The sequence below is a fragment of the Pinus tabuliformis genome, chromosome 2_2 (assembly GCF_031772625.1).
Source record: "Pinus tabuliformis cultivar Carrire ecotype Pingquan chromosome 2_2, CPIR1, whole genome shotgun sequence".
Lineage (NCBI taxonomy): Eukaryota > Viridiplantae > Streptophyta > Pinopsida > Pinales > Pinaceae > Pinus > Pinus tabuliformis.
In genome coordinates, this window is record NC_142300.1 from 680,240,573 (window position 1) to 680,250,510 (window position 9,938).

General features: G+C 34.2%; 1 pseudogene; it reads left to right on the forward strand.

Annotated features, from left to right (window-relative positions):
* The first annotated feature begins 3,977 nt into the window (after positions 1-3,977).
* Positions 3,978-5,646, forward strand: LOC149194490 (uncharacterized; annotated as a pseudogene).
* The last annotated feature ends 4,292 nt before the right edge of the window (positions 5,647-9,938 follow it).

The following is a 9,938-nucleotide window of genomic DNA, read 5'->3' on the forward strand; positions in this document are numbered from 1 at the left end:
GCCTTTCCATGTAGGTTGGACATAATGTGATCCTTCACGCCCTCCAACAGAATCCTTCGACACTTTGTTGTCTTCTTTTGCCAAGCCTCAACGTGGGCAGCATTAGTAGGCTTTGGGACATCCACATCTACGAACTCCTTCAACCCATTGTCATCTAACACGGCCTCCATCATGTCTTTCCATGCAATATAATTCGAGCTGCCCTCAAGGGCATACTCCAATCGCAACCGTTGAAAGACATTTCAACTTTGACACCAAGAAAAAACTGCTGCAAATTCGAATTCCACCAGCTCAAAACTCAACCACTTCTGATCTAGAATTGTGAGAACAAAGTATTTCTCGTACAGAGATTGATTATATGGGAACTCACTGGATATCTCACCTTCCAAAAGAAGGATGAATCCAGAGGCTACCTGGCTTGATTACAGACTCTGCCTCGAGAAATTAGATGTAAACACTTTCTGAATAATAGATCTGATGATCAATAATGCTCCGATACCATGTAGAAATTTTGAATAATATGACACTTATTCACAAAGATTATCCTGATTATACACTATTTGAGGAATGCATGCATAATACATAACCTCCTCTACTATTGATCATCAATTTTGCGAAATCAGAAACAATCACATGCGCACATAGAAACATCAATCACACATATCAACACAATATGTACCCGGGGAAAGCATAGAGCTAAAAACCCCAACTATCTGTATATTATATTGATTGAGAACATGTAACAATACATAGTACAATACTCCTCGCAAGTACTCAGTACTATCTCCACCTGTTACACACAAACTAGCTCAAATCTGAATCAATCACAGGTTCAAATCTTCTCCACTGTTTACCTGCCTCCACTGCGCAATCCTGCATGAGAATAATCCAATAATGAATTCGAATTACTTTGTGTAGCACTGCGCAATCCTCATTAGCAATCTCAATCACTGCATGTGCAAATCCATGCACAACTATAGTCACAACTGATAGTAGACTCAACCCTTTCACAAACCTCTAACACCTATCTCCACTGAACTGTGCATGCACTGAGTTAACTAATGTATTCTTTAGTCGCTTTATGAGTTAATAATTAGTGCATTAATTAATAACTAATTCACACAACTCATCACTTAGTCTATTTGTCAGTTAGATTAAATACAACTAGTTCAACCAAGTCAAACTGAACACAACTCCATCAACTCCACCAAACTCAATCAGTTGAGTTCTAACTGAAGTCCTGCATGCAATAGCTCAAGTAACCCATAAGGAATGTGTATTTCCTTCTGTCAGCTGAATGTGCCACATCTGTAGCTCAAACTGAAGTGCTCCAAGAGAATAAGATAATGTTTATAGTCCAAATAGTATTAAGGGCTAATAATATTTGACTGTTCTATATTTAGACTTGGCAGTATTTCCACTGTTGTCTAAAAATAGAAGTCCATCTATTTTTCCCAACATGACCAATCATCCATAAACAGTATCCTCCAACTCATAGACCATGATCCATATGTCTAAAAATAGACTTTGCACCAAAACTTGCCCAACGGGCCCACTTAGTGAAGGCGACTTCTTTTCACTAAGCTCCATCATCTTGTTGCATTTTCAACAGCTTTCTTCTCAAATAGGTTTTTTTAGCTTCTGAAACTTCATAGTGAACAAGTTATAGCGGAACTTCCGCGATGACCTGTTTTAGATGAAATTCTAGAGCTTGCAAAAACCCTAGCTTCCTCAGATCATATCTCCGAAAATAAAGCAAGACAAGATCTGAAATTCAGACCCGAGCTTCAACAAGATTTCTTTCTAAATGGGTTTTTTTTTTGCTTCTGAAACATCACAAAAAAAATTATAGTGAAAATGCCACGATGACTTGTTTAGAGCAGCGAAACCCTAGAATCCAAAGCTCTGATACCAAATGTTATGAAACTAGCTCACAAAAAAATAGAAAAGATAGATCAACACCTTAGGAATAAGCCTCTTTGAGGGGGCAACCTCCTTTACATTACACAAATGAACAATTCTTGGACGATTCAAATGACGAAACCTCCTTTCTATATATAGAAGTCTACGGGGTCACAATATAACCAAGCCAACCTAACAATAATAATATAAAGGCACAAAAATAACAATAGAGGGATTCTATGGGGCACAATAAGAACAACATGGGGACAATAGGGGCACAATAATAACAATAAGGGATACAACGACAATAGTAATGGGGGGATCACTAATATTATTGGGACCTAACAAATGCTTATACCAAATGAAGAAGATTGAATGTAAGTGAACAATAAATATAACTCGAAGAAGAAACTTGAACACCTTATTAAATACATTTTACCACTCCTTGCAATATCATAGTTTAGATTGACAAATACCCCACTTTAAATTTTCTGTGATTGGAGCCCTTTATTTTTTATAATGAGGACATATAATCTCTTTCAAAGGTTGTGATCTCTTAGCCGCTATGGTTTCTCTTCACATTATATAAGAAGATATGAGATCTTGAATCTCTTGGTTTTATCCTTGTGATTCATCTTCTTCCCTCCTCAAATCCCAAAATTCAAACCTAAATCTTTTCACTTATTCAACTCATATTTGCAATTATTGCTCTTTTAGAAACTTGATCTTTGAGATTTAGGTTAGATCCATACAAATTAATATGTTTAGCCTAAGATCCATCATCACCTTCAATTTATGGACTAAAAAGCATAATCCTACATTAGAAAGAGAAAACATTATGTGCAAGAGTGTTGATCTTTAGAAATTGTAAAGGGCTTTGATTGTGACTTTTTTTTCGCATCTAGAGGAATTGACAAGTCTTAAGGGTTTACAAAGGAGGGATCCAAAGATAAAGCTTACTTACAACCATTATAACCCCTATGCTAAGTGAAAATGCCTACAAATTGCACCCACCAATGTTAGTTGTGAGTTGAACTTGGGCCAAGCCATCCCTATATTGTTGAGTTTGCATCTTATTGTTGAAGATGCTCTCATTAGGCTAAGTCATGAAGTTGATTATGACTTTGGTTGTGCAAAGTTTGTAGGGATTTTGTATGTGGAGAATGGTCTCTATGTCATCGTTCCAAATAGTCTCCACCTTAGTTATTGAACCATTAAGGGACATCCATTATGTCGGTGGTTTCATCATCATGCTCTCCTTGTCACTCCTAGTCTAAAATGTAATAAGGTTATTTTTAACAACATTTATTAAAAAAATCAAAACCCCCTTTTGTCAATTTCCTCCTTTAAAAGTAACACAATAGTAGCAAAATTCCTTCTGAATAATTGTGAATTCTCTCTCCTTAATCCACAACACTATTTATAAAAAAAGAACATATTTACTCCATCCCAAATACTATGATAATTCACAACAAACCCTACTAGACTCTTTTCCAACTACTCCAACATCTTACAATTTAGTTCTATAAAAACTAAATTCTGAGAAAAAAAAATTAGGAGTTGTTTTTAGTGTGACTTTTTGAATTTTCCGATGGAAAAAATTGAGGTGAAATCTTGATTCGTGTTATTTAAACTAGTTTTTGGAGTGCATATATAGATTCAGCACCCTGAAAAATTCCTAGGAAATTTCGATTGTGCAGGGTTTACCCATCAAGCTTGTGATTTCAATAAATTCCTAACGAATTTTAAAGAAATTAGATGGTAAAAATACACCAGAAAAATTTCCAAAAAATTGCACAACTCCAAAATAAAATTAACCTTGCTAGTAAAAAAATCGATGAGATATAACCTACCCAAATAATTAGCCTTACTAGTAAAAAAATCGATGAGATGTAACCCCCAAATAGGTAAATCTCAAGTGCGATATAGCCCTAATTCCAATAAACCACACTAATCTCAAATGCGCGTTAGCCTTTACGCCTTGTCTACACCTCTAAAGGTTATTTATTGGATTCATAAAACGAAGTCGTTGATGTAAATTTAACGACTTGCACCACTCTCTATTTTTGAAAAAGGCCAAATGCACAAGCAACGGAAATCGAGTATTGACCAGATCCATGTGACCGCAACATTTGAACTGGAGCCCACCCAAAATAGAATTTGGGCAAGGACGTCTTCTCTCCATAAAGGGTAAAGCATCGAAATCTCATTCTGAAATTGGTTGAACACTGTGTAAGTGTTTTGTGTGTCGATAATGGCCGCAACGCTATCTGTTCGAACGGTCTCCGTCCCGATAGCTGAATCTCTGAAGCACATCCATGCCATTCCGGCCTTCATTAGCCTCTTCTTCTCACGCCTTGTTCAAACTCCAACAAAATTATTATCAGCATTTTATTCGACTCTCAACATCCCCATTTCATCGCCTCCCTCCTTTGAAAGCACCCCAGTAGCGAGCTTTCATCTCAACGAATGTGGTTTCTCTCTCGACGAGGCCAACACCATTTGCAGGAGAACACCATATTTACTTGCTCACACCGCTTGTTGTTACGGCACAGTTTCGAGGGCATTGTCAAGCCCAAGGTTGAATTCCTGGAGAGGATCGGCCTCACTGGTCAGAAATTGCACCAAGCCCTCAATAGAAACACTTGTGTTTTTTATTTAAATGTTAACCGTACGCTGCAACCGAAGGTTTGTTTTCTGCAGTCGGTGCTTGATCCCTATCTAGCATCCGTCGTTTCGAACCCAGATTCTAATAAAATTGCCGGAAAAGTCATTTCGAACCACAGCGCAACCACGTCTGTCATATTAAAGAACCCTAGGATTTTAGCATTGTCTAAAAAACTATTGGTGGGGCTTGTTAAAGATGTTGAAGGGATGGGCATTGAGAAGGGGTCTAAGGCGTTTGCTCGCGCTTTTCTTCAATTGAGTAAGCTGAACAAGGACACTGTTAAGGTAAAATTGGAAAATTTGAGAGAATTGGGGTTTACAGAGGAGGAAGTCGGGATTCTCGTTAAGAGGTTTACTCAGCTACTGGGGTCGTCCAAGGATAAAGTGCGGCAGAATGTCAAGTTTCTTGTTGAGGAATGGAAGCTTCCTCGCAATGCTATTTTGGGTTGCCCGGCAGCTCTGCAGTATAGCACCGAGAAGAGACTGAAGCCGAGGCTCAATGCTCTCAGGGCCTTAATGGCGATGAACAAGTCTTCAGTGAAAGGTATGAACTATCCTTCACGGTGTTATATCAACATGTCGGATGAGGATTTTCATCGCAAAGTGGTGAGCAGGATACCAGTGGCGGCATAGGAGAGTGATGAAAACCCGTTGTAAAGGTTGGGATTGGATTGGTTACTCAGGACTGTTGGGATTTCAACTGAAGCGATGCTCATAGGTTTTGAACCTGCGCAGTAGTGATCATTTGCCGTTGCTACATCATGCTGTTACTAAGGTCAGGACAGTGAAGAATGATGCCATTTTGAAGACGATTGTTCTGTCACTGCATTGGTTGCCTATTTGCAGGTATTTGAAAAGCATCTTCATATTGTTTTAATTTGCGTGTGTGGATTATATGTATTGGTTGTGGATAAAAAGAGGCTATGCACTGCAACAAGTATACTAGATCTTTTGTTACAGTGGGTAGGTTCACAAAGGAGCCCTGTTTTGGGATGTATGTGAGCATCATTTTTGGTACTCTGTAGTGGATAACCATCACCCAATTGTATGAGTATTGGTTAACATGGCCATTGCCAATATGTTTTGTCTATCATCTCATGGGTATGTTTACTATGATCGACCTGGTTTCAGCGAGTAATCTAACGTACAGAGTATTTGGTTTGAAAGTCCAGACTATGTTATTGGTCACTTCTTAGTGTACAGAGTATTTGGTTCGAAAGTCTAGAATATGTTACTGGCCACTTGTTATATTAGTGTTAGTGTTAGTTTGTGATGTATTTTCTTATATGAATCAAATTTTAAGAAACAAGTGCGTTGGGTAGGTTAGTTTCTCACATTTAAGTTTCAATTTTTTTTTTTGGAAAAATTGTAAATTGATATATAAAATAAAAAAATTAATGGTTTACTAAAATTGTAAATTGATATATAAAATAAAAAAATTAATGGTTTACTGAAAGGGTAAAGATTTGCATAAATTTAAATTTAGTAGATAGTAATTACTAGTAAGTTTGCACATTTACATTTTTATTCTTATTTATTAAAGTGTGGAAAAACACATAGATAATAATTCTCCATAAGAATACATTTTTCCAACTTGTTTTTCCTTGTTTTTTTAATCCAAATACTTACTTAAATAATGCTAGGCACTAAATGATGGTAAATACCTTATTTACATGTTTTTTTTTCAGGGATTTTAATTTTGGGTGGTTTAAGTGTGTGAAGCTTAACAATGAAAATTCACTAGACAAATATCTATAAAGCATGGCAGAAATATTGCAACCGTAGCTAGAAATTATGACAAAAAATCTGAGCCAGTTATCCACATTCAAGTTATGGCTTAATCAAATGTTTGAAAAATAACAATATTGAAAAATAAATATTTGTTTTTCAAAGTTAATTATTATAACTTGCATTGGTCAATGATAAATTAATAGTGTTAGAGAAATGAAATTGTTAGTGTTGCCTTGGTGGAGACTAATAAATGCCATATTATATCCATTTTTCTCCTGAAAGTAGTAAAAGAGATGATATTTAATATTTCTATTTATAAGTTATGATGTTTTAAAGTTGTTAATTATTTGAGTTGCATGGTTATTGCTTTTGTTTTGCAATCTATTTTTCTAATGGATGATTATATATGTTTAGAGGGTTTTTGTTCTGATTTTGATTTTTTTTTTGGTTAAATATGTATGATAAAAATTTATATGATTTTAAAAGTGTTTTTAAACCAATGCTTTTTCAATGTGGTAAGTGTGTTTTGATTAAGGAGTTTTGAGTGGTGTATATTTACTATGTTAAAATCATTTAAAAATGCATTTTTTTCCAATCATTTTTTATATAAATGTAAACACCATAATAAAAGGTAAATGTATTATTGGAAAGAGTTGAATTCAAGTATAGGAGTATAAATGATTGTTTTGATTGATTAAACAATTTATTATTGAAAATTTGTAAATTTTAATTATAAGGAGAACTAAATATTATCATTAAATATATTGTTGATTATACTATAAATGCAACATGAAATAATGAATGTGGATCAACAAGTTCATATTTACAATTTTTAAATTTTAATTTTGAGAAAAAGAACAATTAAGTATTGTTGTTAAGTATACTATTATGTACAAAAGATGAAAAAAGATTATTATAAATGCAACATGAAAGAATGAATTGATTTGAAACAATGAGAGGAAAATTTATTTATAACTCTAGACAAATTTGTGTTTGAAAGGGGGTTATTTTGCTGAAGTATTAGCTTACTCCCTTGTGGAATATAATTACAAAACAAGACTTATTTGGTGAAATATAGTTCATAGATTTATAGAAAAATATTTACATGGGTAGTTAGAAAAAAGTGAAAAAAAAATAAGAAGGGCATATAAAATGCGCATCATATTCTCTTGCAAACGGTAATTAAAATAGCTATGAAATCAAAATAAGTGGTCAGATCTAATAATTTGGCATCTCTAATAAGTAATTCTCTTTTGCAAAGTATTTCACAATAATTGATCAAAAACTATTTGAAAACAAACCTCATTATCAAAAACAAATTTTCATCAATTATGGTGTCAAAAGCAAACTTACAATGGAGTTTCCAAAGGATATACAAAACAAAAACTCTCAATCAGTGCCACATACTAGTGAAGGAACCTCAAATCTTGATAAGGAATCACCAAACAACACTGCTGCAAATGTTATTGGAGGATATTCACCCACCAAGAGTTAACATGAGCCCAAAGATCTCACAAAGGAGCATTCCTACAAGATGTGCTTCACTAGTTTTGGCTTTAACCAAAAAGGGAAAAGGCAATTAGAAAGACAACTTTTGCTCAGTTGGGTTGTTTAGGGGAGACCCTAATAGATCACTAAGCAAGGAAACCCAAATCAGCCACACAACATGGAACTATTGTATCTAACAACTTGCCACAATGGAAGAAATCCACATGGCCTTAAGAACTTTACTTGACAAGAGGCAAGACTTGTATCCATTCTCAAGAATTTTAATATATATATATATATATATATATATATATATCTATATATATATATATATATATATATATATATATATATATATATATATATATATATATATATATCTATATATATATATATATATATATAAGTAGGAAATTCCTTGAAAAATAGATAACAGTGTGTCAAAATGTCAAATCAGGGAAACATTTTAAGCAAATATAATCTAGAGACATTATGGACATTTCACAAGTAACTTTTAGGAGTCGTTTTATTAATTTGATTAAATTTCAACAAGATAGATTAAGTTTTTTAATCCTATTTTGTTCTTTTTGTGTGTTTTAAATTTGACATAAAGTTGAAAAGGGGATCCCCACCGATACCAAAATTTATGTGGAGATCAAATAACCACAAATTTAAGGAAATTAAGAAAACATGGATTTAATCAAAATATTAAAGTGTGTGGCTTGAATATAGATTTATTCATATAAAACTTTACAAATTATCATTAATGAATTTTTTTTCTTTTTAAAATACTCTTCAAGAGAACAAATGCACTTTCTATTCAAAGTTGAATTGATGATTGCATTTTTTGTAGTTCCATAACACTTTACATAAATCATATAGTCATTTAGGACTCTCCAAAAAAACCTCTAAATATTATAACAATATACTTTGCCTCTGGCAATCAACATAAACAAAAATATAATTTCTCTTTTATAATATTAAGTCTATGTACTTGGGCTTTAGAGAGCCAATAAACATTGCAAAGAAAAATGGAGCTTCTTTACAACAACATAAAAAATAATTATTAACATTTGCATCCATAAATTCATACATCAAATGACTTGTTAAGATGATTTGAAGAGAACCATCTAAATTTATTTTCATTGCTATAATTCCAATTTTGATTTGTTGTCTTTGGAGAGTGCATTAGCCTTGGTGATGTGTTCTCTATAGTTGTGAGTATATGACATTAGCCTTGGTGATGTGTTCACTGTTGATGAGCCCAATACATATGTTTGTAGCAGAAATTAAAAAATCAGATCTATAGTAGATCTGTATAAGATCAGAGAGAAACCCAGATATACAGATCACTGAAGTCAATTGAAGCCAAGATATCAAACTCTAGATCTAAAGCTGGGTCACTCTCATTCAAATTGTCTGTTTGCAACCGAAACTCTCGGGTCACTCTCTCGAATACTATATGCGAGAAACTGTGACTGAATAGTTTTATTAGGAAGTCTTCATGTATGTGAATGTGGCATAATACTGCTAAAACCTAGAGTCGCTCCCTTACTATTGATGTGCAAGCGACCCTGCTGTCCTGGTCGCTCCCAAGACTACTTTTTGCGAGCGACCAAGGCCCGAAACTTTCTGATCTACCTCTGAAGCCATAGTCGCTCCCATAAGCCTCTGTGCTAGTGACCAAGAATCTATAATCACTCTCATAGGCTTGTGTTCTAGCGACCAGGGACCAGAATGCCCTGTTTTGTGCCAGCGACTGAGATCCAGAAGACCCTAACCTAAAGCAAACCTTTTGCCTATGATTTCAGACTCTTTATTGAACTCCTTCCATCGAACCTGTGCAAACCAAGAAAAGAGAGAAGAGAATATGTGTCCAAATGATCTTGAGGTCTCTTCTATTTATAGGCTTTCCTGAGGTTTCACTTAGTGTTGAGACTGACCCAAACAACTACTCATGTGGTTAGGGCCGATCCATTTCATAATTCATGTATGAAAAAAATAATTCATAACTAAACTTTTGCTTAACCAAATTGGGTAATCTTTAGGTCGATTTTTTTCTTCTAGAAAAGAGAAATCCAATGAAATCATTATCACGGTAATTTGAGATGTCCAAGGTGGAATTTTACTATAGTTTCCAAAATTAACAC